The sequence below is a fragment of the Suricata suricatta genome, chromosome 2 (genome assembly GCF_006229205.1).
Source record: "Suricata suricatta isolate VVHF042 chromosome 2, meerkat_22Aug2017_6uvM2_HiC, whole genome shotgun sequence".
Classification (NCBI taxonomy): domain Eukaryota; kingdom Metazoa; phylum Chordata; class Mammalia; order Carnivora; family Herpestidae; genus Suricata; species Suricata suricatta.
Genome location: NC_043701.1, coordinates 164,955,392 through 164,974,129, shown reverse-complemented (window position 1 = coordinate 164,974,129; position 18,738 = coordinate 164,955,392). Strand labels below are relative to the sequence as shown.

Sequence of the window (18,738 nt, the reverse complement as noted above, 5' to 3'; positions counted from 1 at the left end):
GATTTGAGACTTGCCAGTCTCCTTAATTACATGAGCAAATTCCTTAAAAGAAGTCTCTTTATATCTATATCATCTCTCTCGCTCTCTCTCCTGCCAGTTTTGTCTTGTTTCTCTGGAAAACAAAGACTGATGAATACAACCCCCCTCCCTCTCTTTTAGGTACCATTTAATCCACATTTTTGAAGCTGAGTCTGAAACTTCCAAACAGCTTGACACTCCTGTGGGCTGTACACACATTTGCAAATAAAGAGGAGTTGAGGAGACGTCAAAGCTGCTTAGGAAAATCTTTACAGAATACTTCCTATTTGCTTGAGTCTTGCTTGGTTCCTGAACTCTATGTTCCAGATTCTTGGTTCCACCATACATTTGGCTTCCTGCCTCCAACTTTGGATTTGCGCTCCACTGAAGCACTTAGATCTCAGCCCCTGGCCATAAGGCAGATCAGCTGCGGGGGGGATGGCTGCCTCTGCCAACTCAACACAGGAAAGCTTCTCTTCTCCACCTCCACCCTGTCTTCTCCCAACACTTGGGAATATTTTCCATTATGACTACTCTGTTTATTATACCTGGCTATTTTATTTCATTTGACTATTTTGATGAAATACTGAAATATTCCAAAATATTTTGACGAAACAATAAAATACTATTTAATCTTTACAAAAGAAGTAAACTGTGCCGTGTGCAACAGCATGGATAAAACTGGAAGGCATTACACTGAGTAAAATGAGGCAGACACTGAGTAACAGATAGCGGATGTTCTATTCAGAACGTGGAATCTAAGAAACGCCAAACGCATAAAAGCCGAGTACAGAATGGTATTGCCAGAGGCTGGAGCGTGGTGAAAATGGGAAGATGCTGGAAATAGGGAACAAACTTTCAGTGAGAAAATGCATACATCTTGAAGACTGAATGTACACCAGGGTAACTACAGAGGGGTCTATATGTTGTGTACTTGAAATTTGCTAAGAGGATTCATCTCATGTCCTCTCACCACAAAAGAAAAATGCTGGTGCATATGTAAGTTGATGGATATGCTAATTACTTTTATTTTGGTAAGCATTTCATAATATATACATCTATTGCAACATGGCATACACCTTAAATATGCACATTTTTGTCTCCTTATCTCAGTAAAGATGGAAAAAATTTAAAGACTCAAGCACAGTTACACATAAAAAATCATAGTGTTTAATGATAAAAATGACCAATAGTTTTTTTTTCTGTTCTCATGCCTTTATGTTAATGTCTCTTTAGATATTTGTTTTTGATGGTCGGAAGCTTGTTTTTTAGTCGAATTCTGGAGAAAAACTCATGGGAACAATATTCTCGGAGTTAACGATTGTTAGTGACAATTTATCTTCCATCTTTATACTTGGAAATCTATTTGGCCAGATATAACATCCTTGGATTCTATATTCTTTCCTTGGAAATATTGAAAGTGTCACTACACTTTCTCCTAAAAGTGTTGCTATAGACAATAGTGATGATAAACGGATTCTCTTTCACTTACATGTGTTCTAATAGTTTTGTCAGGGTGCCCAGAGTTGTTTCTTTTTTTTTTTAAGTTGAGAAATTTCACTAAATATATCTTAGGTTTGGATATTCTAGATCAATTTTTCTTAAGGAGGTAATGGGTGTTTTAAGATGTAATTTTAAGTCTTTTTGATTTTGTTTTTTATTTTCAGAAAAATTACCTAGAATTACATTTTTTTATTCACTCTCTTTCTCTACTTTGTTATTCTTCCTAGGAGGCACCTTTTTATACCATGCTGTATCTTCTTACATAGGTTTAAATTTACCACTTTCTCTCAAATCATTTGTTTCTTTTTTAATTCGCTTTTCTATTCATTAATAATTAATTTTAATTTCTGAACTAGCTATTTTTACTTTTTATATTCAAATCTTTATTAAGATCTAACACATACCTAAACATACACAACATCTAAACATACACAATCGTTTTAAATTATGGTTTATGTTGTATTTCATACCTTGTGCCATTTTCTTTATGTAGTTATATTTCTTTGAAATATGTTACAATTCTTATCTCATTTGTGGTCATGTTTTCTGGCATACTTCTTTGGTGTGAGAATATCACTCTTCTCCTTTACTCTCTTTTTCTTATACGACCATATAAAATTTTATCTGAATCTTTTTGTTATTTGTAATATAAGAGATTAGGGTTTTTCCACTCACGTCATGGCTCTCGAGTACCTTCTTCTGTTGTTTTCATGTGATACTCAAAATAAGTTTTCTTTTTGATGGCTCCTACCCTTGTTCCTCTCCTCCACTTTGATGCGGACTTTCTTTCGTCTATGTAACATGTCTCTTCATGGTAAGGGTTTTCCTGAAAGAGAACTTCTCTTCACTGATTTAAGAGTTCATGTGATTCAAATTACTTAGCCCCTTCAGAGCTCGTATCAACCCCTGCATTCACTTCCTTTCTGAGTTGGCAAAGCCATTCCAGTTTGAGCAGCTGTTTTCAAGTTGACTTTCTGAAGTTCCCAGCAAGCACATATTTATTCATCCACTTTTGTGTTTTGGGGAGTCAAGTCCACTAGATACCTAGTTGTTTCCCTTTGCTTCACCCTGCCAATTTTATAGTAATAGAAGTACTGTGCCTGATGGTGGTTTATCCCTACATTCTATGTGGTTCATGTTGAAAAAAATATTTAACTGATGTTGATGTAGACATTTTCCAATTTGCTTATGTTGTTTGTTTGTATCTTCATTGCTATACAGACACTGTCTATTTCATGGGGCATTGGAAAGTGTTTTAAATTATGCTTTCATTTCTATTTTCAAGAATTGCCTTAGATTATCTTATTTATTACTTTTCACAATCCCTGAAGATGTTTAACATTATTATTCTCATTTTATGACCAAGGAGATAAAGCTTTAAATCTTAAACAAAATTTCCAAGGTCAAGTCTTAGTAAGAGAAAGAATTGAGATATGAATTTGTCATTATTTTGCAGAGTACCAACTACCAAACACCTTCATAGGCTACTTATAAGTGTAATTGGAACTGATAAGAGAAGGCTAAGTCAAAGTGAACACTTGAAGAATAGGGATAAGCTTGTTGGGTGCCGAGCAAACGGAATTGTCACAAGCCCAGGGTGCTTAGATTTTGGACAATTGAAAGGTCGGTATGTCCAGAGCCTAGTGGGCTTTTAGAAAGCCATGAACTGTCAGGTAAAATGTGTTATAGGTCAACTTATGAAATGTACTAGGTCAACTTATAAGACATCAGAGAGCTTACTGTATATAGGTTCGGTTTAAACTCCCATTCTGGTCAATAATTAAAGATTGGGTAATCTGGAAAGACCCTAAGAATGTAACTCGATAAGGAACATTGTAACCTGAAGTTTAACTTGTTTTTCAAGATTCTGTTAAGTAACCCCACCCCTCTACTAAGACCTGGCTAAAGCAAAGTCCACAGGTGAAAGTCACCTGACCACTGTCTCTCACGGTATCTTAGGTGTCTAACTATGATTGGTCATTTTAAAGGGATAAAGAACCTTAAAATGATAGGTTCCTGCCAAAACTAACATCTGTGTATTACAATGTAATTGGCTACCAAGGAATACTGTGAGTTGTAATCGGTTAACTAAATAATGACATGTTCTATCCATAGACTCTCACTGCCCCCTTTGTTCTGGGCCATTCTCTGCTCCTTAACACCAGGGAGATCAGGTTTGGACTGGCCTTAATAAAAGCATGCGGCCATGAATAAAATTATGCCTTGCTTCTATTCAGCATTGATGGTCTTTTTGTAATCACCCTGCAACAGTGTGAACAGGGGTATTTGATTCAGAACATTGTAGAACGGAGCCAAAACTTTAGGTTTTATGGGAGCCCATCGAGTATTTTAACATGTGTGCAAAATGGCATGTGTGTTTAGAGAGATAAATAAGGCATTAGGTGTCTTGGACTCTGAATCATTCATAGACAAGTCCAAAAACATGGAGGATGGGACATTTAGAGAGCCTTCATGGATCAGTGGGGTGTTAACTAAATCTGAATTTAAAGTGGTACCCAATGTGGGGAGAAGCCACAGAAGGTGAACTGGAGAGTTGGAGTAGGTTAAGCCAGTCCTTGCTCAGAAGGTCTTGGGAACTATGGCTACACCATCACAGTAATAATTGCTGCCGGTTGTCATAAAGACCATGAAGCCATGTTGCATAATCAGAAACTGAAGAGACCAACTTGTTTAGTTTGAAATAGAAAAACGGATTTTAAAAAAGTCATATTATCTTAATGACATTACGTTATTCAGAACCCTGCAGCAGAAGGTCCATGATATGTACATGTGAAAATATTGTGGCAAAATGACTTCACTTCTGTGCTTTGTGTATCTGCTACCGTGTATTACCCCCCGACCCCCGGACTCTGTGATTTGGTTTTGTGATGTCTCTTAGTATATTATAACGTTCTACACTCTGTCCATCCTTATTCAACAAAGCAAATGCATCCAGGAAAACAACAGAAAGGAAATTGCCAGTGGCTCAGGTATTCTTTTTAAATGCATTCAAATGACTAAGAATGTTGAAATGCGTGTACCTCTGTTTATATGACTTCATATACAGCACTACTAAAATGTAAATGAAAATAATATATAAATTAAAGCCACAGTTTCACATTTCATCTTCGCTTTAGTGTTAAAAAGTCTTATGTTTCTATTTCAACTTTGGCTTCTTCTATGCTTGGGAGAAGTGGGAAGCATTTGTCTAAAAACCACTGAATAATGTGATGCAGATCAGGGACATTATCACCTTCAAGGAGGTAGTGAGTCAGCATTATTTTTAAGGACCTATTGAAAAAAATTCTTACATGGTTGTGAACTATGAGTCATTCACCACCTCCAAGGAGGTGAGGGATTGATTGTGTCTTATGTATCTTTACATGCCCAACTGCCTGGGTACAGAATTCTAAGATAGTTCAGAAAAAAAAAAAAACCCACAAGCATAACTGGACATCTACTCTGTGTTCTTGACGTTGGAGATGACAGAGAGGATGAAGATGATATACTTGCTCATTTGAGCATTATAAACAGCTATAGATGAAACAAGTAACAAAGAAAGTTATAAATAGTTTTCTCTTGTATTATTCTCCTTTACCTGAAACCTCTCTGAGAGGACTGACTGGGGCCTAACCAACTCCACATCTCTCCAAGTGCCTGAAACTTAATATATTTTTGTTAACATGATCTTTTTGTTCGGAAGACAAAGCAAAAGTTTCTGAAAAACTTGATCAATGTTACAAAGGCACAATGGAAATGCAAATGTGTATTTAGCTATCTTTCATTGTTGAAGGCACTATAAGAAACATAATTCCTATTTCCTTTTTCTTAACAGACCTTGTACTTTTATGGACAAATAGCAAAAACAACACTGAAAATATTCGAGAACATTTAGAAGGAAACATACAGATATATGGGAATACAAAATGCATGTGGTAAAGGGTAGGGGGTGCAGACTGCTCTTTCTGAGGTATTTTGCAGTAGTTTAACTCATTCTTTGGGAAGCAACCACCTCTGCATTATGGTTAAGCAAGGGAAAGGATGTGGTTGAGGTTAGGTGACAGGCAGTGACATTCAAAAAGCAACAGAGGTTTGCTTTGAATTTGTTATTAAATATCCACAAAATTTGGCCTACTGAAGCGTTTGAAATGATTCTACTCCTGTCATTAATAATCATAACATCTCACTGGTCATCAGAGCCCTTCCTCTCTTACCTCATCCCTTCAGTTAAAATTGATAGTTTTTGCCTTCAGACTTCCCTCTTGGCGTACTTAGTGATTTTAAACACAGTTGGCTGTTCCCTATGAAATGCATTTTTCTTTCACATTGAAAAAAAAGAAAAAAAATATCTATTTTAGTCCATGACAACTGCTAGCTGAGACAAGTCAAGCCTTTTAGAGAGCTCTGCTCTATTGCCCATTTCAAATGTCTTCAGTAGCCCACCCCATGGCAGCGTGTCAGTTTTTTTTTTCCCATGGATTTTAGCATTTCCTCCATCAAGTAATTTTGCTGCTAACTCCCACCACACGTTAGGGTCTAATGGCTCCGTTTTATTGCCTGCTAGTTCCAAAATAATTCCTAGAATTCTATCTTCAGTGCCTCTAACCATCATTCTTGTCCAATGGACAAAACAGTAATCCAACTTCTGACATCCTGGGACATTGACAATAGCCATCTACAGTAGTTTTCTTTTTCTACGATACTGCCCACCTGATCTCAGGCAAAATCTGGGCGGCCTGGCAGTAGACAGAAGAAAGCAAAGGGACATCCTTGCTGAATTTTCAGATTCCAGTCATAATAATAACAATTATATATAGGAGGAGTGCAAGGTTGAATTTAGGTTTATAGGGTTTGAGCTAAGAAAACATTGTGAACTCTTTTAAGAAAAAAAAAGCAGGGTGCCTGACTGGGTCAGTCAGTTAAGCATTCAACTTCAGCTCAGATCATGATCTCCAGTTCATGAGTTCAAGCCCCGCGTAAGGCTCTGGGCTGACAGCTCAGGGCCTAGAGCCTGCTTTGGATTCTGTGTCTCCCTTTCTCTCTCTCTGCACCTCCCCCAGCTCTCTCTCTCTCTTAAAAATAAAATAAATATTAATTTTAAAAATAAGAAAAGATATAAACAATAATCAAATACAGAAGTCACTCATTATTAAAAGAAGAAACAAGGGAGCTTTGTCTTAGTGTGGATTGAGGAAGGTCTTCAGTCCTGGGTCTCCTATAGCCACAAGTCCTAGGATGAAGATTCTAAGGGATGGCAATACCTTATTCACTATAAATTTTCTTAGGGGTAAGATGTCTAGCTAGAAAGTAAGACCCCAAATGCAAGCACAAGTACACAACTCTAGTCGCTGGAGTATTTTGTTAAAGCAAGAAATAAAACATGTAGCTACTGACAGAGACAGTAGAAAGGGGTATATAGAAAAAGTGAAGAGGTATGCCAGAATATTCCAGCATGCCAGAATATTCCAGCATGTCCCCTGATGGTGACAGTGTCAAAAGATACCTTTCAGAGAATATAATTTCTAATAGGTGGGTTTTATTTAGATTGTCTTGCTGAAAATGTAGACTATAAAATATCCCTGCTGTTCCCAGCCCATCCTAATATCCCCATGAGGTCTTCAGTAGAGGCCCTTTTGCTCACTAGTACACTAGAGGGAAACTAGAGAAAGTACCTCATTTTGCATTAACAAAATGAGTCAACATCAGTGGATGCAAGCCAAGCATAGCTGCATCTGATACTTTATAACCAGAATAAATGTGGGAGTTATATTAGAAATGAAGCAATGATGGGGGTGGGAGGGATTCCTTTTGTGTGATAGTTTAATGCAGGAGCATTTTTGTTTTACCTCATTCTTCTTCATTTAACAGCTGGAGAAACAAGACAAAAACCTAAGAATGAATGTGCTTTGTAGAGACTAGATTCTGTTCATCCCAGAGCACCAAGTCCTTTGACTCCAAATCCAGCTGTCTATGTGTGGACCAAAGGACTCTTACTTTGACTGGCTTAGTTAATCCCTTTTCTTTCCTCTTGGAGATAAAAGGAACGTCTTTAACCCACACTAAGATCTGAGAATTGACATCCGCTGGTGTCTGTAAACTGAGCCAGCAGAAAGGCCCAGAGCTGCACATTCTCAAAGTCTGCACATTAAATCAGTGGAACCTTGGTGTGAGGACATGAGGGCAGCTTGTTGCCTGTTCTTTTACTCGAATCCCCTGTGATCCCCACGGCAGACTTTTAAGTGGGGAATCTACTTGGAAACATTAAGCATTCATGAGACCCTTCTTAATAATGCTATATGTTTCAAATTTAATGATTACATAAGAAGGGGGAGAAAAAGGTCACATTTCCTTTCTTTTGCATTTTGTGGGCCAGAACTCATTATTTTAAAGGTCTCTTTAGATATTCTGATAATTTCTGTGAACACAATAAAATGCTGAGATTTTGTCTCCTCTGTTTTGGAGCTGTCTCCTTCTTGGCAACTTGTAGGTAACTCTCCCCGCTGTGCTCTACCCCTATTATCTTCTATTCAGGCCTAAGAAAGACTCGTCAGGCAAGGTGTGGGTTCTGCTTGAGCAGTATGGCCTACAACAAGAAAGCCAGCTGTTTCTATTAGTTTCCAGGGTCAGGGAATCCCAAGTCAAACTTGGGATGGGGACAGGGCTGGGGTAAAATCGGTGGATAAAGAACCAATAGACCTAACCTGAAATGTTTTGATCAATTGCAATATTGAGATGCTCATTTTCTATCTGTATATCAAAAATCGAGGCTGCCTGGGTGGCTCAGTCAATTAATTGTCCTACTTCAGCTCAGGTCATGATCTCACAGTTTGTGGGTTCGAGCCCTGCATCAGGCTGACATTCCAGGGCCTGGAGCCTGCTTCGGATTCTGTGTCTCCCTCTTTCTCTGTCCCTCTCTCACTCATGCTCTCTCGCTCTCTCAAAATAATCAATAAATATTTTTAATTAAAATTTTAAGTATGAGTTACTCTAAATGTGTACTTTTGAGTCCAGAATACATGGAATGCCAAAAAGCTATATTCATGGTTCTTATCTGACATATGTTGCTCTGTCTCTAGAAATCAGAGTTAATTAGGACACTTTGAATTTATTAGGCTTCTATCAGTTCATTCCCTTAATACTTCTGAGAATCCTTTTGTTCTACTGAAAGAATTGAGTTAGATCACCTTAATCCTTCCAGAAATTCTTAACAAAGAATGTAATTACCACATCTTAGACTTCCTTTGCCCCTAGATTGCATTTTAATGGTAGTGTCCAGTTTGGGACTTTGTCCTAAAGCTTTGTTTGAATAGCCAAAACTTTGAAATAATAATTTTTTTAAGTTTTCTTTTTTCTTTTAAAATTTTATGTCTTTATTTTATTTTGAGAGAGAGAGACAGAGAGTGAGTGGGGGAGGGGCAGAGAGTGAGGGAGACACAGAATCTGAAGCAGGCTCCAGGCTCTGAGCTGTCAGCACAGAGCCTGATGTGGGGCTCAGACCCACGGACTGTGAGATCATGACCTGAGCCAAAGTTGGTCACTGTAGCCTACTGAGCCACCCAGATGCCCCTGTTTTCTTTTTTTAACCTTACAAATCTTAGAATGTGTGGGCTGTCTATATTTCTTCTCAATTACGTTTACAAATCTTTTTATGCATGTGTGCTCATTTGTTTTATAATAACAGCTTCTCAGACTCACCTAAGAAGCACCAGCTCACATTTTCAATGCTGTAACTCAAAACCACCTGGCTGAAGGCTTGTTTATTAATAATATCTTCCGTATTCCAAGTTGCCACAGGTGATTGGTTTACCAAATATTTTGCAACAACATTATAGGGGTTACCACTTTGCCAGCATCCTCTAAATGTTTCCTCACTGCTCATTCTCAGTATCAAAGACAGTATTTTTAACCTCTGTTATGGTAACACACCATTTTCATTGTCAATGGCTTTATCAGTCAGCAATTGACCAAGAATATTGCAAAACGTCAACACAATGCAACAGCAAGTACTTACCTTATTTTATGCATCTGCACAGCGGCTGCAGTTTGGCTTTCCTGGACTGGCTCAGGACTAGGCTGCATGTTATGTCTGCTCCACATATGTGTATTCTGAGGTCTGTGTGGAAGGAACAGAAGCTATTCAGAGCATGTTCTTCTAATGGCAGATCACTGGAGTGTGAAAGGACAACCTTCTGAGCACAGTTATAGCTTCTGCTTCCATTATTTCAATTTAAACCCCATCAGCTGAAGCACATCACATACCAAAGTCCAAAGAGTAGTCTCTACCCACTCTGAGGCCATCACAAGGGTGGGAATGTTATTCTTCTTCTACAAGAAAATAATAAATTAGGGCCAATGATTTAATCTACCACAGTGTCTAACACAGGAAAACCAGAAGCCTTTCATGGACATTGAACAGTTACTTTTGATCAAGAGAGCCAAAGAACAGTCCTTTGTACCATGTAGTTGAATGTGGGGTTAGAAGTAAACCTAGTGAAGATTGAAGCCAAATAAGCACATAAAACAGAAATGTGAGAGACACTGAAGGCTCCCCTGATTCCTGGCATCTTCCTTTTTCCTGCTTCTGTATTCCTTCCTGAGCCTCAGAAGCTTACTTCTGCTTGAGACTCTTCCCTTGTTCTTAAAATATATTTCAATTTTATTCTTAATCTAGATCAAGAGGTTTTCTTATCGTTTGAAACTAGACATTACCAGTGAATACAGAAAAGTGTTAATGAGGGTAAAATTCTATATTTGGTCCCCACTGGGTTCAACATCTCAGCCCTGGTGAGTAGGAAATTAGACTAGAAGGTCTCTCAGATCACTCCTGGCTTAGAAATGTTGGGACACCTGCCTTTGAGGGATCCCGCTGTTGGGAGGCGGGGGAATCAGTGCCTTCATCACACTAGCACGTGTTACTAACATCAGTGAAACGCCCCAAAGTAGGTGGATAATTGAGCGTCCTCTAATGCTTCACAAACAACTCAACGTGTATATACTTTGCTGGAAGAGCATAACAATCATCTAAACATCTACTGTGTGCCTTCTTTCAGGGTACAGAATAAAGGTTGTCTTTTTTAACAGAAGTATGAAAAGAAAATGGTGACCCAAAGAATGAACAAGAAGCAACATGAGTTTACTTTATAGATGGCAACGTTGGCATATAGCAATGACCTATGTGTACAACATTGCTTCAGGGTAAAATAATTTTTTGTTTCTTGTTTTTTGTTTTGTTTTGTTTTATTTCAGGGCACAAGACCAGTTATCGAATCAACTTAGTCTATTCTCAACTTCCTCGGAGAACTGAATGGCAAGTTGGAGAATCACTCCAGATTTCTTCACATACCCTAGAAAAAACCTCCTATGCTCTTTCCTTATACAGTTGGACTCTGGAGTTCCCAGTGTCCATCCAAGTACTAAACCCAGACACTTGCAGTAGAATATGGAGTGGCCCCCATCTCCAGCCCTCCTGCATTCACAGCATTATGTACTTAAAGAAGATTGGGATTGGATTACAATACACAGGATTTGTTGATGATCGGACATTAAGCAAATTACTTAATCTCTTTAAGGTTCATGTGTAAGGTGGAGAGGCTAGCGCCTACCTATAGAGCTGTTGTATTATATGAAAGTGCAAATTGATCGTCCTCATTGCTGGCAGATAGCAATATTTTTATCTCCCTGTATTTTCTCTTATCTTGCCTTACTGCAGTAGTGTTATAAATGGACAAGTATGGATAATATACCTTTTTTTAAAAAAGAAAATAAAGGCATTACTCCTTGACTTTTTAATATCTATTGATCTTGACTTTAGTCTTTAGCCAAGTATTCAGTGGACTAAAACAGTTCTGTCCCTCTCCACGGCTTTCTGGCTTTTGTACTATCTCTCCAAAGTATATTACAACCAGAACCTTGGAGTTATTGCGCAGGTGAAGAAAGAGGCAACTGGAGAGGCGGCTTGCTCGAGGTCTCTCAGCGAGGTAGTAACAAGGCTGAAATTACATCCTATTCTAGTCCACCTTTCCCTTTGCCACCCAAAACTATAAAAGAAAATAAAGAAATGTATACATTTCTCTGGTTAAATTCTTGCTAGTTTCTTAAGTAAAACCACAACAAAAATTTGAACAAAAATTTAAAAAACAAGATTAATAAATACAAAATGGAGAAAGGTATATCTTTCTGCTTTTTCTTAGCTCCAGATAACATGATTATATATCAGATTTAGAGTTTCACAAGCAGGAGACATACACACTAGTAACTGTGGGTGGATTTCAGAAATCAGTGTGAACTAAACAAGTTTACTGAGTCCAAATATCAAAAACCAATAATCATCCAGTACAAGATCCAGCAAGAGAATACAAGGGCCTTCCCAGAACCCCCACCAAGTTTTGGATCTGGGAACACTCAGCAGGGGGTCTACAGTCTGATCCAGAAGCAAGCTTAATTAAAGCAGACAGCAGTGTACAAAGTGGGACCACCTGCATCGCAGAGACCTGGAATTTGTTCAAAACAGAATAAAAAAGGGAAAAAAAAGAAGAAAAGGAAAATTCCAAAGCTGTACTTAGCTCCAAGAGAGATATGTCCCGGTTGCTATAATGCCACATGAGAGGTGTCTGCGTGAAGAAGTCAGACCTGAACATTTACAGCTGTGCGGTTGGGAGTTCAGCTTTAGGACCAAAATACATAAAGGGAGCTAGCAGGAAGTGCCTGGTGAATGCTGGCACACAGTAGGTGGAATCACGCATGTGACTTACATGCAGAAAATGACTGTTTTCCAACTTGAAGCATCTGTAGGCATTTCATTTTGGGCCAGGCTCAGAGGTAGCACAGAGAATGGCTCAAGGTGCTACATCTAAAGACAATGACCTCCAGAAGCATCAAAGCCTCAGTGCCTCCTGAGCAAAACAGACAATGATGGCAGTCGAGTCTAAATGAAAAGAGACCACTAGGGTAAAGAGGGGAAGGACTGCACTCAGTTCACCTGGGCCCCACAGATTCAGGCTGAGTTCTCTTCTCCCTTATTGGTCATCCTTCCTCGGGTCTCTGGGCCCTGAACTTGGCACCTCAATTTAGGTGTGGTATCAGTTTGCTGGAGTATCTCTTTGCTAAACATTCAATTCTGATTTAGAAGCTTTCTAAACATCATGACCATAAGGCCCTACTTCTGAGATTGCCTCGTGATGTTTTCAACAAGCAGTACCAATTTACGTGGAATCCTCTTTCCCAGTCCATATTTAGCACACTGATTGCTTTTATGCCTCTTCTTACACAATTTCCAACCAAACTTCTGTGTCTTCCTAGCAAAGACCATCTAACACAGTTTATTCACTCTTATTCCTAAAAATGTCCCTGCCCTTTGGCCCCAGCAATAACTCTGGGGTAGATTTCTTCTCCCACTATAACTAGAATTACTCTCCTTTTTTCTTTTACACTGACACCTGCTAATGCTGGATTTTAAATTTACCAGCTTCCCTTTATTCATATCTTTGAATGACTCAGCTTCTGAATGATTGAGGAATTGTTCCTACCTGTAATAGGGAACTTCTTCACTATTCTAAGTCAGTCCTTACCTCTACCCACATTTCAATATACACCATTAGTGTTCCACTAACTAGAGACTGTTCTGAGAGCCTCTTCATTTTCCCAAGATATAGGCAATTGTTTTCCTTAACTAGTATCATAACCATTTTTCGGTAAATGCTTAACAACCAGCCCTCCATAGAAGACAGCCCTGATTTCTAGTGTTTGCAGATTTTCACGGTGTAAATATTCCTACCATGTCAGACTTCAAACTGTATATGTGACATGACTAAACACAGAATTGGGAAGAGAAGTTCACAATCAGCTCTTACAAGCCAATATCAGCTGGCTTCAGCTCACCACTGAATAAATATTATTTAATGGTGCACTTCATGCTGTAACAAAATAAAAGTGTCATCATTTTTCTGTAGATTTACACTTTGAATCAGAAAAAAATACACAAACAGATAAACATGTATACACATATGTGCAAACCATAAGGGGAAATTTTTCAGAATCCACAATGGAAAGATAACTGTTAGTGAGGATATTTCAAGTGTGTGGTGAAGTAGGATCTGTCATATATAACACCTAGGAATCTCTTACAAGATAGTTGCACATGCATAGAGATTGCTTTGGGGACTTAAAAAGGCAGCAAACAAGTTTGCACATGGAGAATGCTTTATTTGCTCAGTTCAATTAGTTAGAACATCCATTGAAAAGTCTCTGAAGTTGGGCAGTTACTCTAGTTACTCTCTGGTCATTTATCCAACAAAAAGCTACGTAATGTATTCTTTGTATTACACACTGTACTAAGGACCTGTGCTACAATAGAGTGATATAGACAAGGTCTCCCTGTCCTCAGGCAGTTTGCTTTCCAGTGGGGGAAGAAAAGGAGAAAAGAGATATCTGCATATTTACCTATACATCTGTGTGATTTTTATCTGCTGTACAAGGTATGTACAGGGCATTGTGAGAGCTCATGACTGGTAAACTGACTTAGTATGGGATTGGGGTAGTCAGAGAACTTTTCTCCAAAGGGGTGACAATTGAATAATAATTTAACTGGAAGTTGATGAGGGAGAGAGGAAGGCATTGGAGGGTACAGCAGAAGCCAAGGGAACTGAATCATGTTGAGACGTCTGAGGCATGGAGGGGTGTCACTTATTTTAGAAAGTTGATCAGTATGGACAAGACGCAGGGAAGATGGCCGCAGATGAGGCTGCAGAGATGAACAACAGCCAGACTGGGCTGGATCTGATGGATGGTGTTCAGGATTTTAAAATTTTATTTCAAGAACTAGGATAGTCATTGGGCTGGGAAGTGGAGAGGAGATTAACAAGAAAGTGATATGATTAAGGTGTCCCCAGGGCCTGAAAACTATGGCATTATATGTGTGTAACATAGAGTGGGTTTTGATTCCATTTAAAGCATTTCTGCTTTGGGATGACGTAAATAAATACTTCTTTGAATATCTTTCCTGTTTCTGTATATCTTTTTTATAAAACAACCCTAAGAATGTCATCAGATGTTTTTATCTTTGTGGTCCCCATCTGGAAGGACTACCCTGATAGATGTGGGGGGTGGGGTGGACGAATCTGGTGTTTTTTGTCCCCAGAGACTAGAGAATTCTTGAGCACTACCTGCCAGCCTCTAGTTGCTATTTGTAGAAATTGTGTATTTAGAGATCTGAGTTCCAAGACTGACGGACAGGATGCCATCATCTGGGATGGAGAAGGGAAGTAGTGGTTGTCTATGGGGAAGGCAGCATAGAGGTTGCAATATTAGAATTTGAAAGATGAATCTCTTCACTAGGATTTCCCAGCCCCATTAGCACACATGTTCAAACTATTGTTGTGCAGCTGTTTTAAATGGTTAAATATCAATGTGAAGTCAACAACCTGAGACTTCACCAAATACACAGAAATAACCAAAATCACCACCTTGAGGTTCATTTCACACAGCATGAGAGGAATCAGGTGGGGGGGGGGGTTGCTGTTGATTTCGGCTGCTGCGTCCTCCTCAGATTCATTCTGAGGGGCAGGTTTTAATTGTGTCTCTCCTCAACTCCTCTTTTCTTTTAGTGTGTCCGGGGACAGCCAGCCTCCTCCCTGTACCCTCAATCCAAACAAAACAAAACACAACACACAAACACTCCCCTGCTCCAGTCTCACTACCACTTTCCTTCCTTCCTTTTCTATTTGTCTTCTTATTGATTTTCTTTATGGAGGTAAAATTGAGTAGAGGAGAATTCCTCCAGAATTCAACACTAGAATATTGTATCAAGAACTCCCTAATAGTCAGCTCCATTTTATGGTGGAATTAGATCCCGGGAGGAATAGTAAGAGGGCAATCATCTGAGTTATTTAAAACTCAACTGGACAAAGTCATGGAATATGTGCTACCAGAATGTCACAGCTTGAGCCAAATGGGAATGAAGGAAATGAACATAAAAGATTTATTTCCATCCTCAGCCCAATTTTTCTCTAGGGCGAATTATGTAGCTGCTGCTAAGATCAGCTGTATCCGTGGACAAAAAGATTCCCTGACTCTCTGTTCCATAATTCCTTAAACAAAAGTGGGGGGAAAAAGGATGATCCTTCCTTTGTTTATCAAGGAATAGCATAGACTGATAGAGTCACAGGTAAAAATTTTAGGACCCAATTCTAATTTCAGACTTGTTCTATGTTTGATAGCAATGCTACTGAAATTATGTGGAAAAAGCTCTGTATGTAACATTTCAACAAATGTGCCTACTTATACATCACTTCCTGCCATTTCTAAGTGTCATTTTTAATTACAAATGAGTAATACTTTCTTGTCACCAAAAAAGCACCTATTTTCTAACAGTGAGTTATTACAACAGCTGATGTGAGGTCTATTTATATATTTCTTTATCTTTCGTGGGTTTTTTGTTTGTTTTTTAAAATACATACCAGCTGAGAAGTCTGGCTCCAGGCCAAAATCCCATGTGATCTTTCAGGCCAGAAGGTGGGCTTTTGGAAGGGTTGCCAGCCAGGCCTCATGATGCACACTCTGTGCACTGAAGTTTTCTGAAGGAAGCTGCAGTCAAAGACTCAGACGTAGGCAGCTGCATCCAAAGGCACTTCAGCTAAGACCTCCTTATCAGGGGCCTTGGTTGATACACTTTTCTTCACTCTGACTTGATTTTTCTCCACTCCCACCTCTTCCTTCCTTTTTTCCTCTGGTCCCTGGGTCCATCAGAAGGAATGAGACTTTTCTGCAGGGCTCCTCACAGTAAAATGATTCCCTTCTCTGTGCTAGAGTCCTCTGACCCCAGCCTGGTGCAGTTCTATGCGGGGGGATGTAACACTTGCTTGTGCTGCTTCCTGAGGGAATAAAAGCTTGATTGCTAACTGCGAGTTTGACTTGTCTCCTCGCCTGGCAGCTGGACGCTGGTATTGAATAATGTTGCAGAAAATTTTTCTGATACTAGACATATGACATATATGCACTAAGGCATGGAGGGAAATTAATGTCCCTAGGAGGAAACTTAAATATAATCCCCCACCCCTCCCCAGAACTTCAGTTAAAAGCCACAAGGTTCCCATAAGCCAATAATGTCATGCCTATAGCTCTCAGTTTGCGAATCTGTGGTAGGCAGAATAATGTCCTCCCCTCCCCCAGAACCATCCACATCCTAACCCCTGAACACCATGGATATGTTACATCACATGGCAAAAATGGACTGTATAGATGTGATTAACATAGGGACCTTGAGATGGGGAGATTATCGTTGATGATCAGAGGGGCCCAATGTAGTCATTAGGGTTCTTAAAAATGGAAGGGAGGGGCAAAAGAGGAAGACAAAATGATGTACCAGGGAAGGACCTACCCCACCACTTCTGGCTTTGAAGATGGAAAAAGGGGACATGAACCAAGGGATGTTGGGGGCCTCTAGGAGCTGGAAAGGTGAGGGAATGTATTCTTCCCAAGAACCTTCAGAAACAAATGCCACCTTGGTGCCACCTTGACTTTAACCTATTAAGACCTGTGTTGGATTTCTATCCTACAAAACTGTAAGACAATAAATGTTCCTTTTTTAAGCCACCCCAAGTCATTCTTTTAGAGAGGCAATGATAAACTAATACATAAATATTATAAATATTATTTCACTTGATCCTCAATAGTGTTTCATGAAGTAGTTATGATTATTACTGTTATTAACTCTAGTTGAAGTTATTTCCTATTTCTAAGCTTTAGAATGACCATTTGATCTAAAGCTCAGATAAGGGAAATAATTTGCTCGTTGTTGCACAGCCAGTAAGGGGGAGAGCACAAACATAGACATATGCAAACCCAAGCCGTGGCTCCTTTATACTATATCCTCTGTCCCTCTCAAGAGTTTTGTGACCTCAGCCTCTGGAAGAGCTCAGATGAGTTTCATCGCTAAATACTCCCTGTCTCTTAACCCAATCCTCTATATATGTCGGGCCAAATAACCACACACATAAATGCAACATTTAAATCAGTACCCCAGAAGCAATTACTGCTTGGTTACCTGCAATCAGGAAAACTCTCATGAAAATTCCCTAGGATCTTATATCACTAGGATGGAGATAGTAACCTCGTGCTTGTTTCTGTGATCACTTTGCAATACTCTGTTCTCTGGTTCCCTTACAAAGTCAGTCAACCTCCACTACCACCAGGCCACAACACTGAAAGATCATTCCTTAGCATGGGAAGCAATAGCTCACTATTACCTAGAGTTAACAGAAGGGCCAAGCGATTTTTATGACCCTACTCTTACAAGCAAGCATGTGCTGTCTCCTGCAGCTGAGTGGTTCCTTTGGCCAAGCATGGATAACAAACAGAACCCTCAAAACCCTGGACTAATGGGTGAAAAGTGCAAAAGTGGCAAAGTGGTGGACATGGAATGAATAGTCAGAATATTGTGAATATTGCTCAGGAAGAAATGTGCCTCCGTAAAGAAGTTAATCAGATCTCCACTCGGTTGTCCTTCAAGGATGAACTGCTCTACATGCAGGCTTCAGGTCTCCCTAACAGAAGGGTTATGCCCTTGTCACCTGTTGGTTGACAAAGTGTCTCTAATCCACTGCATATCCCTTTTTTCCACAGAACAATAGTATATTATCAGTCTCTGCTCTCTGATTGTTAGCAAAGTTTCATCTCAAAATAATTATAATAATCGTTTGCCTTGATTTTTGTCTTGTGGGTCCTTGCTCTCATGGTTCTCTCAGAAAAGACTTTGTAAGAAACAACTGCCCACAGAGCCAGGGCAGAATGAGTCAGCAAGCAACACTCCTTGGATTCTCTGGAAGTTGCCAAGAAATGGGGTATTTGGAATTGGTCCAGCTACTCAGGCCCATTGTAAATAGTGGTAGTGGTATAGTAATACACATGATAATAGCATTAAGATAATAATCTTTTATTCAGTGTTTTCTATGCTAGGAATAGAGAGAACATTAATTCATATTCTCATTTAATCATCACATAAACCCCCTACATGTGTGTATTAATAATCACTTTATTTTTTCAGATAAAAAATTTGACTTTAAAAAAATCATGTATATTTCTGAAGATCACATGCACACAGACCTCAGTTTGATTCATAACCAAATACTCTTTCTATCGCTGCTGGGCAGAGTGAGAATGTGTAATTGGCTTTCTTACCGGTGACTTCTTTGAGCCATCACTGTCTGATTCTGTCCCATCTCA

The 18,738-nt window shown here is 39.2% G+C and overlaps 1 long non-coding RNA gene across 1 annotated transcript; it reads left to right on the top strand.

Annotated features, from left to right (window-relative positions):
* The first annotated feature begins 815 nt into the window (after positions 1–815).
* Positions 816–11,310, top strand: LOC115285871. Its single transcript, XR_003905728.1, has 2 exons — positions 816–1,017; positions 10,768–11,310. It is a non-coding gene; the product is annotated as an uncharacterized LOC115285871 (long non-coding RNA).
* Positions 11,311–18,738: the final 7,428 nt, after the last annotated feature.